This window comes from Choloepus didactylus, chromosome 12 (assembly GCF_015220235.1).
Source record: "Choloepus didactylus isolate mChoDid1 chromosome 12, mChoDid1.pri, whole genome shotgun sequence".
Taxonomy (NCBI): Eukaryota; Metazoa; Chordata; class Mammalia; order Pilosa; family Megalonychidae; genus Choloepus; species Choloepus didactylus.
Genome location: NC_051318.1, coordinates 95,759,287 through 95,771,247, shown reverse-complemented (window position 1 = coordinate 95,771,247; position 11,961 = coordinate 95,759,287). Strand labels below are relative to the sequence as shown.

At 41.8% G+C, this 11,961-nt stretch overlaps 1 pseudogene; it reads left to right on the top strand.

Moving 5' to 3' along the window:
• Positions 1–298: 298 nt before the first annotated feature.
• On the top strand, positions 299–1,772 carry LOC119507381 (annotated as a pseudogene).
• Positions 1,773–11,961: the final 10,189 nt, after the last annotated feature.

The window sequence follows — 11,961 nt, the reverse complement described above, 5'->3', positions numbered from 1 at the left end:
AGGCTGGGTTATGTTGCAATAACAAACAATCCCTCAAACACTTAGTGGTTTATAATAAAGATTTGCTTCTGGCTCATGCTACATAACCACTGAAGGTCAGCTGGGGCTTAGCTCCACACTCTGCACTCTGAAAATAGACCTAAGCAAATATTTCCAATTGCCCTGGTAGAGGCTAAAGAAAATGTAGAGAAGCATGCACCAGCTGTTAAGATTTTCACCTGAAAATGACACCTGTCACATCTGCTCACATTTCATTGACCCAAACAAGTCAGATGACCACACCTAAGTTAAATAGGACATGGACAGGTCTGGGGAGCACGATTCTCTGACCAAAGCTCCCCAGCCAATGGTGGAGGAGGAGGAAACTAAAACATTTAAAGACCTGGCTGTGACAGATGTGTTGTGTGAGGCCTGTGACCTGCTGGGATGGACGGAGCCCACCAAGATCTAGATTGAAGCTATTCTTTTAGCCTTTCAAGGTCATGATGTCACTGGGCTGGCAGACACTGGCTCTGGAAAGATGGGGGCCTTAACTTTGCCCATTCTGAATGCCCTGCTGGAGACACCCCAGCATTTGCTTGTCCTAGCTCTCACCCCCACTTGGGAGTTGGCTTTTCAGCTCTCTGAGCACTTTGAAGCCCTGGGGTCCTCTATTGGAGTTCAAAGTGCTGTGGCTGTACATGGAATTGATTCTATGTCCCAGTCTCTGGCCCTGGCAAAAAGAAACAAACAAACAAAAAATATAGAAATAGCGACTCCTGGTAAACTAATTATACACGTGGAAAATAAATAAGGTTTCAACTTAAGAGCTCTCGAATACTTGGTCATGGATTAAGCAGACCGAATATTCAATATAGGTTTTGACACCAAGGTTGACGAGATCTTGAAAGTGGTTCCCCAAGGTTGGAAAACATTTCTCTTCTCTGCTACCATGGCCAAGAAGGTGCAAAAGCTTCAGCGAGCAGCAATGAAGAACACTGCAATGTGCTGTTTCCTCAAAATACCAGACAGTTGAGAAATTACAGCAGTAAGCTCTTTTTATTCCCTCTAGATTCAAGGATACCTGCCTGGTTTATATTCTAAAGGAATTGGCTGGAAACTCTTGTATGATATTCTGCAGCACCTGTAAGAATACTAGAGAATAGCTTTGCTACTCTGAAATTTGGATTCACTGCCACACCCTTCCATGAGCCAGAACCAGCTCCTAAGGATCCCTTAATAAGTGCAAGGAAAAATCTCATTCTATTCTAGCAACCGATGTTGCAAGCCAAGGTTTAAGCATTCTTTACGTGGATGCAGTTATCAATTTTGACATTCCTACCCATTCCAAGATTACATCCATCAAGTATGTTGAAGAGCTTAAGTTGGGTGCTCTGGAAAGGCTATTACCTTTGTCACACAGTATGATGTGGGACTCTTTCAGCACATGGAACACTTAATTGAGAAAAAACTGCCTGTCTTTGCAACACAGGATGAAGAGGTTATGAGGCTGACAAACTGTGTGACTAAAGCTCAAAGATTTGTCTCAATGGAATTAAGGGATCAAGGAGAAAAGAAGAAATGCCCACGAGAGGATGCAATGCTGATACAGAGGGTGCTATTGGTGTCAGGAATAAGATATTTGGAGGAAAAATGAAAAAAATGGGAAGGCCATTAACACTTTTATAAAGACTTGAGTTTTGCTTTCTGTTCTGTAAAAGAGTATTGAAGAAAAAAAAAATACGAAATCTTCTCCAAAAGTGTTCCTCAGACTGGAATCTGTCAGAATTACATCCAGAGTCTGCCCAGCTAATTCAGTACAAATTCTCCTTTCTATGTGTTGGAATATTGTTACCACAGGATATTTTTTCGCTCGCTGATGTCCAGACTATTTGTGTTCTTCGACCTTGATTCCTCACGTATGACATGAGTAGGACATGTTCTTCTATCATTTCACAGACATTTTGCCTTTTTCAGCTGCAAGTCAAGGACTAGGTTGATGAAGCCCATGATCTATAAGTGTTAAGGAAAGAATCTTCTACATCTATCAGATGGTGATATTAGGCCATCTCAATTGGTGTTTTATTAGAACTAAAGTGGAATAATACATTGAAATATTATTTTTATAAGAGTCAAACTCCCTGATGACTTTGGAGTTCAGGGCTTTATAGAAGTAAATAAGTTCTTGCTAGTAGATAATAAACTACATGGCATTACGTGGAAAATTCATTGATTATCCTTAAGATAATCATTATTTATGACCTTTAAAAATAAGCAACCAAGAAGCAAGGCTATGGATGGCTCTGAAAGGGAAGGCCTCCTTAAAAGGAGGGAGGTTGTTTTTATCTTGGGGATGAAGCAAAGTCCATCAGAAAGACTTCAAAGGTGTTTCTCGTGACTCTCTAAATTAGATCCCTAGATTCACCTCCCTGGATCCTGGGGATAAGCACGTGATTAGAAAGATCAGTTTCTAATGTAGACTCACAGCCAGAAGACTAGAGTAAAATCAGAATGCATCAGAAATCTAGGGTAATTCCAAGAACCAATTTCATCCACTTGTCATTGGTGCCCATTGGCCACTGTCTTCTCTCTTTTGTCCCCATTTATTGTATGATTGAATTCAAGAGGTACAGACCTGGATAGTCAGTCAGCTCCTGGGGAGGAGACCAGATAGAAACAACTTTGAGCTTCCCAGCCTGCTGCTCTGAGAACTTTTGCATGTAGAAATTGCCTAATAAGTTTTGTTGAATGTAACACTTTTATTAGAAGAGAGTGTGTCTGGAATGGCTGAAGCAGGGTGAAGAGATTCCAAAGAATTACTGGAATGGTTTAAGATTTGGAATGATTTTTGGCAGAAGAGAAACTTTCCATGTATATTTTAATGGAACATGCATGCTCCAAAGTTTGTGTTTCTTAGAGGCACAATATCTGGTGAGAAGTGAAAAGTAGATGTCAATAAAATTCTCTTTGGTAGTCAGATGTGGACTGTTCATTGCAGGATCTTCCTCAGTATAGAAGTGGGGTGCCTTCTACCACAGATACATCCTAAAAGGGGTGCCCATGGATAAGGTATTTGTAAGTAATTGAAATCTAACACATGGCTTATTTTGTTGTTTAATTTGCTCTAAATTTCATTGATGTTCATTATGGTACATTTGAGTGGAGAACAATTTAGAGGGGCCAGGAGATAATAAGATAAAGGAAAGGAGAAAGAGGGTAGCAGAAAAGCAGTGGCTAACTGACAAGTGGGGCATTTTTTCTGTTGATAGATATTTTTCTGTTGATAGATAGATAGATAGATATAGATAGATAGACAGATAGATAGATAGACAGATAGAAAGAAAGACAGACGGATTTCATTCTTAATGGTACCGTGGCATGTGCTGTGAGATTCTGTGAGGTGGTACATCTCAGCCTCAGGTCATTTGCAAGGAAGCCGGACAGCAGAGAGGCATCTCTGAATTTGATCAGCATTTTCAGCAAGATTATTAAAATGAGCAAAAGACTTTCTTGCATGAAGTAGACTCCAGATGTGAAACAATTTAGTCTTGCTAGATGAATCAACACAAATGAGAAACACAGGCTTGGTTGGTAAACCACAGGCCATTTACATACCCCATGGTTTGACTTGAACTTGGAGGAAGGAAAGCAGATGGGTTAATGAGGTCATAAATAAAAGTAAAATACTACCCATAGCATTGGAGGAGAATATATTAGGGCCCTATGTTGAAACTGCTTTTAGGCTCTGTTTACAATTCTTATAAATTTTCTGGCTAAAGCTTGTGGTTAAAGCCCTCGAATATATACTCTTTTGTTCCTTTCCCATATCTATTCCTGAGAACTCAAATTATTACAGTGTGTACCAGACAAAAGTTTATGTAAATTGCAGGTTGTAACTTTTGCTACTAAGAGAAATGCCAATATTTAATGTCAATCTAGAAAATCATTCATCCAGAAGTTTCCAAAAAAAATTAATACATTGAAGATGATTCCTGATTCCTTCCTGTTTTAGAAAGGAGAAATTTACTCCCCTCTGATGGGAGACAAGACAGCCATAAGGTTTTGCTGCATTTCATTGAGATGAGGGTCTGTGGTTTGCTCTCCTTGTGTCAGCTTCAGCCACGTGAATGGGAAGTTTGCCTTCCTAGTATTAGTTGAAAGGAAGAGAGGAAGAGCATTTAGCAGGAATGTGGAGAAAACAGCAGCTGGGTAAGGAAGTCCTGGGCATCCCAAGCATGTTGATAGAAAACCCATACTTAACACAAACCTGTTTTTGCTCTTCAAGAATTCTGCCAAGTGAAGAAATTCTGTACCTTTTCCAAAAAGGAAAGGATATACCTTATATCAGGTAGCAGATTCTAGAGACAATTTGTATTTCTTAAAATACATATGGACATGCTTATACGATTATGTTATTTTAAAAATTATCTCTAGTTGCATCTCACAACCCAAATAAGTTGTAAGTTCCTGATTAGAAAAGGGTCATGCTGTCTATTTTTCAAATATAATTAGTGGCATTTAGACAGGGTTGAGTATTCAGTAGGAGATTACTATTTGCCTATTGACTTATTTAATTAATGCATAGCTTTGCCATATGGAGAGAACAGCAAGAGTGAAGAGCTGCTAAAATGCCTTGATTTGTCCTCTTTAGAGGATGGTTCATAGTTTATGTACTAGAGAAGCCAGTTTATTTTTGTTTGTTATTCATTTTGGTTTTGAAATGCAACAGCATACAAAACCCTGAAAGTGATTCTTGTTTGCTATGAAAAGAGCAAAATAAGACAAGAAGTCTTTTGAGTTCCTAAGTTTCTGAAAGGTTATTATAAACAGTAGGGCCTGAAGATGAAGTGACAATGTAAATTATGAGACAATTTCAGTTTAAAGGACAGAGGTGGGTCTTGGAACAGTCATGCGGTGGGAGTTGAGAGCAGACACTAAAAGCATGAAACCCGATTTATGCACAGCATGCAACTGAACAGCCTAGAAGGCTTAGGATCCTTTGCCTAGACAAAGCCTTTGCAGTGAAAGGTTTATTTGCATGAGAATTTTTGTCCCTGTGGTGATGTGTATAACTTGTTCATGTCTACTTGGCAATAAGTCATCTATGAGCAGATGAAAAAGTCTCTCACTAGCTGATATTTAAGCTTATCCCTGACTACTGGACCCTTAAAAAACTTCACTGAGGTATTAGTCCTAGTATTTTCATGGAGTTTATATCCCAACGTGTGGCACCCTCAGCCACGGCAATGCATCTTGGGGTCCAGCTACTTGTTGCTTCCCAGGCATCTATCTCATTCATGTAATGGAACAGCTTGCTGCCAAGGTCCCTCAAGACTAATTGTGGCACAAGGCTAGGAATTTGCTATAACCATGAGGCAACACACTGTAGACACACTGCTCTCCCTACTAGGTGAAACAAACTACTTCTGGTATTTTCTGCTTTGGGGGTTAGAGAGCAATCACTATATACCAGATGCCTTGGGCTGTGAATATTTGCTCCAGTAATGCAATATCTGGAAGAGTAGTTGTAATTGGAATCACTCTCTGATTTAGCTTACAATAAATTCCTGTCATTATCCTAAATGTGGCCAATATGACAATCAAATATGGGTGTGAAAGTAATCCTATCCCATGATGCTTAATCTTATGTGTCAACTTGACCAGGTTATAGTATCCAGTAATCAAACACTGGTTTGTGGAGGTGTTTTATAGATATGATTAGCACCTACAATCAGTTGACTAAGTAAAGGAGATTACCTTGGATAATGTGAGTGGGCCTCATCCAATCAGCTGAAGGCCTTAAGAACAAAACTGAGGTTGACCAAAGAAGAAAATTTCTGCTTGGAGACTGCAGCATTTACTCCTGCCTGAGTTCCCAGCCTGCCGGCCTGTCCTATGGATTTCAGAAATGCCAGCCACCACAACCACTTGAGCCAGTACCTTGAAATAAACCTCTTAAAAGAAATTACTTATCTCCTATTGGTTCTGTTTCTCTGGAGGACGCTGACTGACATACACCTTATAACTTTTCAAGTCCATAATGATGGCATTTATTTCTTCAGTTTTACCAAGAATGAGGCATTGATTTTCATTTTCTGTTTTGGCCAGGAGAGGAAGAGCCAGGGGCTTCCAATTGACTTTTCCAGCTATAATAATCCTTATTCCTCAGGTCGAAGATCAAACGTGGAGATCACTGGAGATTGCAGACTAAAGCTATGCTAATGAGGCACTCAGAAACTAGGGAAATAGCTGTGGCTCTCCATGAGATTTGGGTCTCACTGAGCCCACTGTGAGATGGACTCTGGTTAAATCCCCATTTGTCCCATGACCCTCGTAAGCCTCTACTCTGACTGGTGGATTATAGTGGCATTCTGGGTCCCTGGAAATTAATGTCACTCAGAGATATTATTTATCTGTGTTTTAAGAAAGCCTCCACATGATTCTGATGTACACCAAAGTTTGAGAACTCTGGATTGGTCACTTATAAAGGCTGTTGTTTGTTAGTTTATCCTGATTTACATCTTAATGCTGGCAATGGTAACTACATCTGCTTTGTCTCTGATGGCTAAGTAGTGCTACTTGGTCTCTGCCACCCGTTTCCTGTCATTCCCATGTAAAATAGGGAGCTAATTTCAATTGCATTGTTTCTCATTAGAATATTTGACCTACAGTCTATAGCCCTACAGTACTTTTCAGATGAGCTGGCATTCCCCGCACCAATCCATATGCTCTCCAATGCCTTTGTGAAGCGAGTGCTTTCTGGAATTTCTTGGGGCATATAGTTAGAGGAGGTGCGGAGGTCACACACCATAAATCCCTTCCCATGACTATTTCTCTAAGTCTTTGGTTTCCTTACTGTGTTTTACCAAAGAACTTTTGACCTCTCAATTTCAATAAATGAAGACCACATTAAATGGAGATTTTAGCTCACTGATGGAGCACACATTTAGAAATAATTCCAGCTGCTTAAACTAGTAGATTAGATACAGAATCTCTGCTAAGGGATACAGATGGATAAATTCAGTTTGATTTAAAGTTATGTTTTTTACTTCTTGGTCTAGTCCCCTCAGAATCCACTTCCATATATATTCACAATATTTGCTGAAATAAATTGACAAAATTTTGCAATTGTTTATTTATGAGAGCATTTTCCTTCTGGGTTGGACTTTGTAATTGGATCCCCAATGCATGTGGGGTTCTGACCCCAGTTTTAATCCTGGAGACAATGAGAAGTAGGGAAGTTGGGGTTTGAGGATAACTGGCTGACCCTTTCAAGGTAATTACTCTAGACAAGGTTATTTTAAAGTTTTCAAGCAAAATAGAAATGGTCTGATAAGAAAGCAAAGAGGGTCTCCTTTGGCATGGGAGCCTCAGTGGGTTTGGGGGTTGAATGTGCACTGAATAAATGTGCTCCTACACAGCCTCATTCCAGTTTTCAAGGTTGCCCTCTTCATACTAGAGACCTGGCAAAGCTGTGACTTCAATTGATGTTATAATTTAAAAACCCTCCATTGTCTACCTTTGAGGGGTTTTGTTTGCTTGTTGATTGGTTGGTTGGTTTTTGTTTGTTTGTTTGCTTGTTTTTTGGCTCAGCCCATGGCTGGAAGAGATAAGAGATTCCTTTAGCACAGTCATAGCTGATCCACAGTCTTCAGTCTATGCCTTGAGTCAAGAATTCAGGAACTGGACCTGATGTTCTCTTTTTAAGCTCTCCAGGCAATTAATAGTAAGCACCCCACTCCTAGTACTAATTTTTATGCCAAAGTTCTTGCTTGCAAGCAACCTAAACCAACTCCAGCTAATTAAATCAGAAAAATTATTAAAAGATTTTTCAGCAACTCTCCAACTCACCTTGAGGGCTGGAAAACAAGATTCAGAGTTAGACAGTCAAGAACAACACTCACCACCATGCTTCAGAAGGGATCCAGTGAGGACACAGTAGTGGTGCTTCTAAGCACTAAATGTGGCACGGCATCCTCAGCACTGCTGGTCTTCTTGCTGGGGACTGCCACTGCTGCCTGAGGAACCTGATTCTTCTGCAGATGCTGTGGATGCCACCAATGAGGATTCCTTATTGCTCCCATGACTCTGGGGTGGGAACATCTGATTGGTGGAGCCCTGGTCACATACCTGGTCCCTAGCTGCAAGAGAAGCTGGAAACGTGGGTATCTGGTATTTTCAGCTCTAGGATAGAAGACAGATTCATCAAGTAGCAGAATTTCCCCAACACTGGGATGGGTTTCAGATGCTGGGCAGCCAAAATGAGTGCAAATGCCCACCATAGTGAGCAGTATGGGATCAGAGCAAAGACAGATTAGTTTGAGAATGTCAGTTGCCAAGGAAGTGGTCTGTGATGGCTGAAGCATCCGTCTGTATTCCCAAGAGGTAACTACAGTGAGGGTGAAGGCAACCCCTGCCCACAGCAGTGCTAATGGATACTACCAAATGTTAGCTGTTTGGACTCCCAATTTCTAGGCTTTATGCTCTTCGTTCATTTTTAATCGATAGACTAGAGTGTTTGTATAGCAAGCACATGATTTTACTTAGCTTGCATATTTATTTGGGGTGGCTTTGTCAGGGATTTAAGGAGATTAAAGGATGCTAAAGGCCTCAAGCCTCTCTGTGGCCCCTCCACTGATCTTCCCTGAAGATTCTACTATGGCCTGTCTACTGGGCCCAGCCATGAGCAGTGGGGTCAACTTGTGAGAGCCATATACAGAAAAGGGGAGGGGTCTTCCTCTTAGGGGAGGAAGGGGGTGGGAGGCTCACCAATTCCACACTGCACTGAGAATGAGAGCAACTTCGATGGAGAGCTTCCATCATTACTTAGACCACCTGGCCAGGGTCACCAGTGTGGAGATCAGGGGTCTTTCCAGATCATCAGAGAGGTGGGGCAGAATCCAAAGTAGGCAACAAACACACATGCACTAACACAGGCTCATGTGGGTGTGCACACACATACACACATATACACAGCTGCCTATGACCTTGGCCCTCCTTCAGGCCAAGCACTTGGTGAAAAGAACCAGTGGCCTGGCTTGTCTTCTGAGACATCCATTCCCTGGCTCTGAAAAGATGACGTTGGTTACATTATAGTCACTGGTTTTCCAACTTTTTTAATAAATACGAATTCCAATATAAAAACGTAAAAGTCCTTAACCTCCAATTACAAAGCCTACATCAGTGGACAGGTCTTCTTCAAAGCATGCTTAGGTTTTCCTCCATTCTGCTTGTGTCACTGAACCTGGTGGCAGGGCACCTTGCTCAGGCTTCCATGCTGTGCAATGCACAACTCCAGGGGTACTATTAAAGTTGTTCAAGAGCACTTGATGTGGAGAGATGTGGAGAAGATTTGAGCCTCAACACTGGCACATGCAACCCCGGGCTGATTTAGACACAGCTCTTCATTACTCTGTGCCTCAATTTCCTCAGCCACACAATGGGGGTCCTGTCTACCTCTCGTAGGCTTGTTGAGGGGCTCAAATAAGAGAATGCATGCAGATGTGCATTATAAAGGTTAAAGCACTGTAGAAGCATAGGGTCACATTATTATTGTTTTCGTAGCAGCCATCTCCCAGCATGGTTTCAGCATCTGCTGAAAGGCTTGCAAATATTCTGCAACCCACCCCCGGCTCCCCATATTGATGCCACCCAGATGTTCTCAGACCTCACCAGCCTGTGGTTCAAAAGCAATTCCACTAACATGAATTGCACAAGGGCATGCCCTCATTTCCTCCACCCCTCTCTGACACCACCTCCCCATTTATTTGGGATTCTTCAAGTGTATCTCATGTGTGCTCAGGCATGAGGCCCTTCCCACTTTCCCACCCCAGCCTCCTTATCAGGGTTTGCTGACAGCAATGGGGTCTTCTTTACTCCACCTCCAGCTTCTGAGCCATCAGGGAGAACAGGACTTGGCTGAGTGCCCCAGCATCTCCCATCGCCTCACCAGGCATTACGTTGAGTTGCTTTGAGCCTCAGGACAGCAAAGCTTCATGGCTTTGGTACCCTCCTCCCCAGCCTCGTATTGTACTTTATTAACAGGGCTCTGAAACAAGACTTCTTGGGCCCTGAGTCATACCAAGTTTCTGTGGACAAGCCTCCGTTTCTGCCTGCAAATCCTCTTTCAAACATGGTTTCTGGCATGGGGCCGGGCTGAGAACTGGACACCGACTCATCTTTTGTGGTCTCCTCTCCATTTCTCTCTCCACTTTGTTGCCCATGCACAGGCCCCTCATTCCCCCCTTCAGCCAAAACCAAAATCTTCATCTCTACCATCTAATGGCTGGTTGGGGGTCCAGGGGGAGACACTCTCTGTTTCCAATTTCCATCCAGGTTTGGTATTTAGTGACGTTATAAATAAAGGAACTGGGATGATTTAAAATTTCGGAGCCATCATAGCCAACAATGACTGGGTATGGGAGGGGGTGAGCATTCCATTATATCTTATTAGAGTGCTTTGTCATCATGACTCACGCTTAGCAAAGCCTCCATTTAACACCACTTCATCATCATATTTTAATCCAGTGAGAAATTGGATCTTAGTCATTGTTCCAATATGACGTACATAGATGCATTTCTCACCAGCTCAGAGATCAGCTTTTCCTACCGTCAGCAATCCCTGGGAGTTCATCTCGAGGAAGACATCCCACCACCATCAGCACCACCACACTGCAAGCTGTCTTCAGAGGCCTGGCTCCAGAGGGTCATGTCCAGCATGGCCCAAAGACATGTGTCCTACCTCTTCCTGAGTTCCCACACCTGAGTCCCCTTACAGCACTGTGACTCGCTTCAGCATAATGAATTTGAGCTTTCTTTCTGTGGCTTGATGATTTCCTGAAGAATAGTCAATGGTGCAGTTAATGAAGAGCTGTGTTTGGACAATGCACTTTGTGTTCAGAAACGTCATTACCAGGACCAGAAATAAAGGTGGATATCTAGGGATGAAGTCCTTAAAATCACAAGGCTCCCAATCACCTAATTGCCAAGTTCAGGGGATGCTTTCTAATCATCTCACTGGATCTCTTTTCTGTCTCTGATGTGGTTGAATCAGGGAGGCAGAGAGAGGAGAGAAAAGACACAAATTGGGTTCAGATCCCAGCTCTCACCTTACTAGACATGGACACTGGGCATGTTACTCAATGTCTCTGAGCCTAACTTTTCTTTATCTATAAAAAAAGGTAATAAGGGATTTCTGAAGGAAATTATAATATATCCAGAGCTATTGGAATACAGTAAGTCTTTGATTAACAATAGTTATTATTACTCTTATTGATCAGTTTCATTCTTGAACTCTTTCCTTGAATATTGTGAAGCTCTGATACTAGTTTTCCTCTCTCTACCTCACTTTCCATTCCTCATTTGCTCACTCAGCTAATGTTTATTAACTGCCTACTGTGTGCCAGGCACTTTACTAGGCACTGGAGTTACCAGATTTAATAATACACAGTCCTGTCCCCAGAGGAGCTCATAGGGAGAGAGACACACAAATTGGGACCCAACGTGAGAACTGCTGTCCTAATGGTCCATCCACCAAGACTGAACACCTTGGACTAAAGTGCCCTCAGGAACCTGCAAAGACTTCAGTCCTGAGCTGATCCTTGAAGGATGAGTCTAAATTTTCCAGGCAAACAAAGAGGGAAAAGGTGTTCTTTTTTTTCCTGCAATTTTATTGAGATATATTCACATACCCTACAATCATCCAAAGTGTACAATCAATTGCTCACAGTAGCATCATATAGTTGTGCATTCATCACCACAATCAATTTTTGAACATTTTCATTACTCAAAAAAATAATTAAAACAAGAGTAAAAATAAAAGTAAAAGTAAAAAAGAACACCCAAAACATCCCATCCCCCCTCACACCCCCCACCCACCCATTACTCATTTACTTTTTTGTCCCCATTCCTCTATTCATCTGTCCATACACTGGATAGAGGGAATGTGAGCCACAAGGTTTTCACAATCACACAGTCACACTG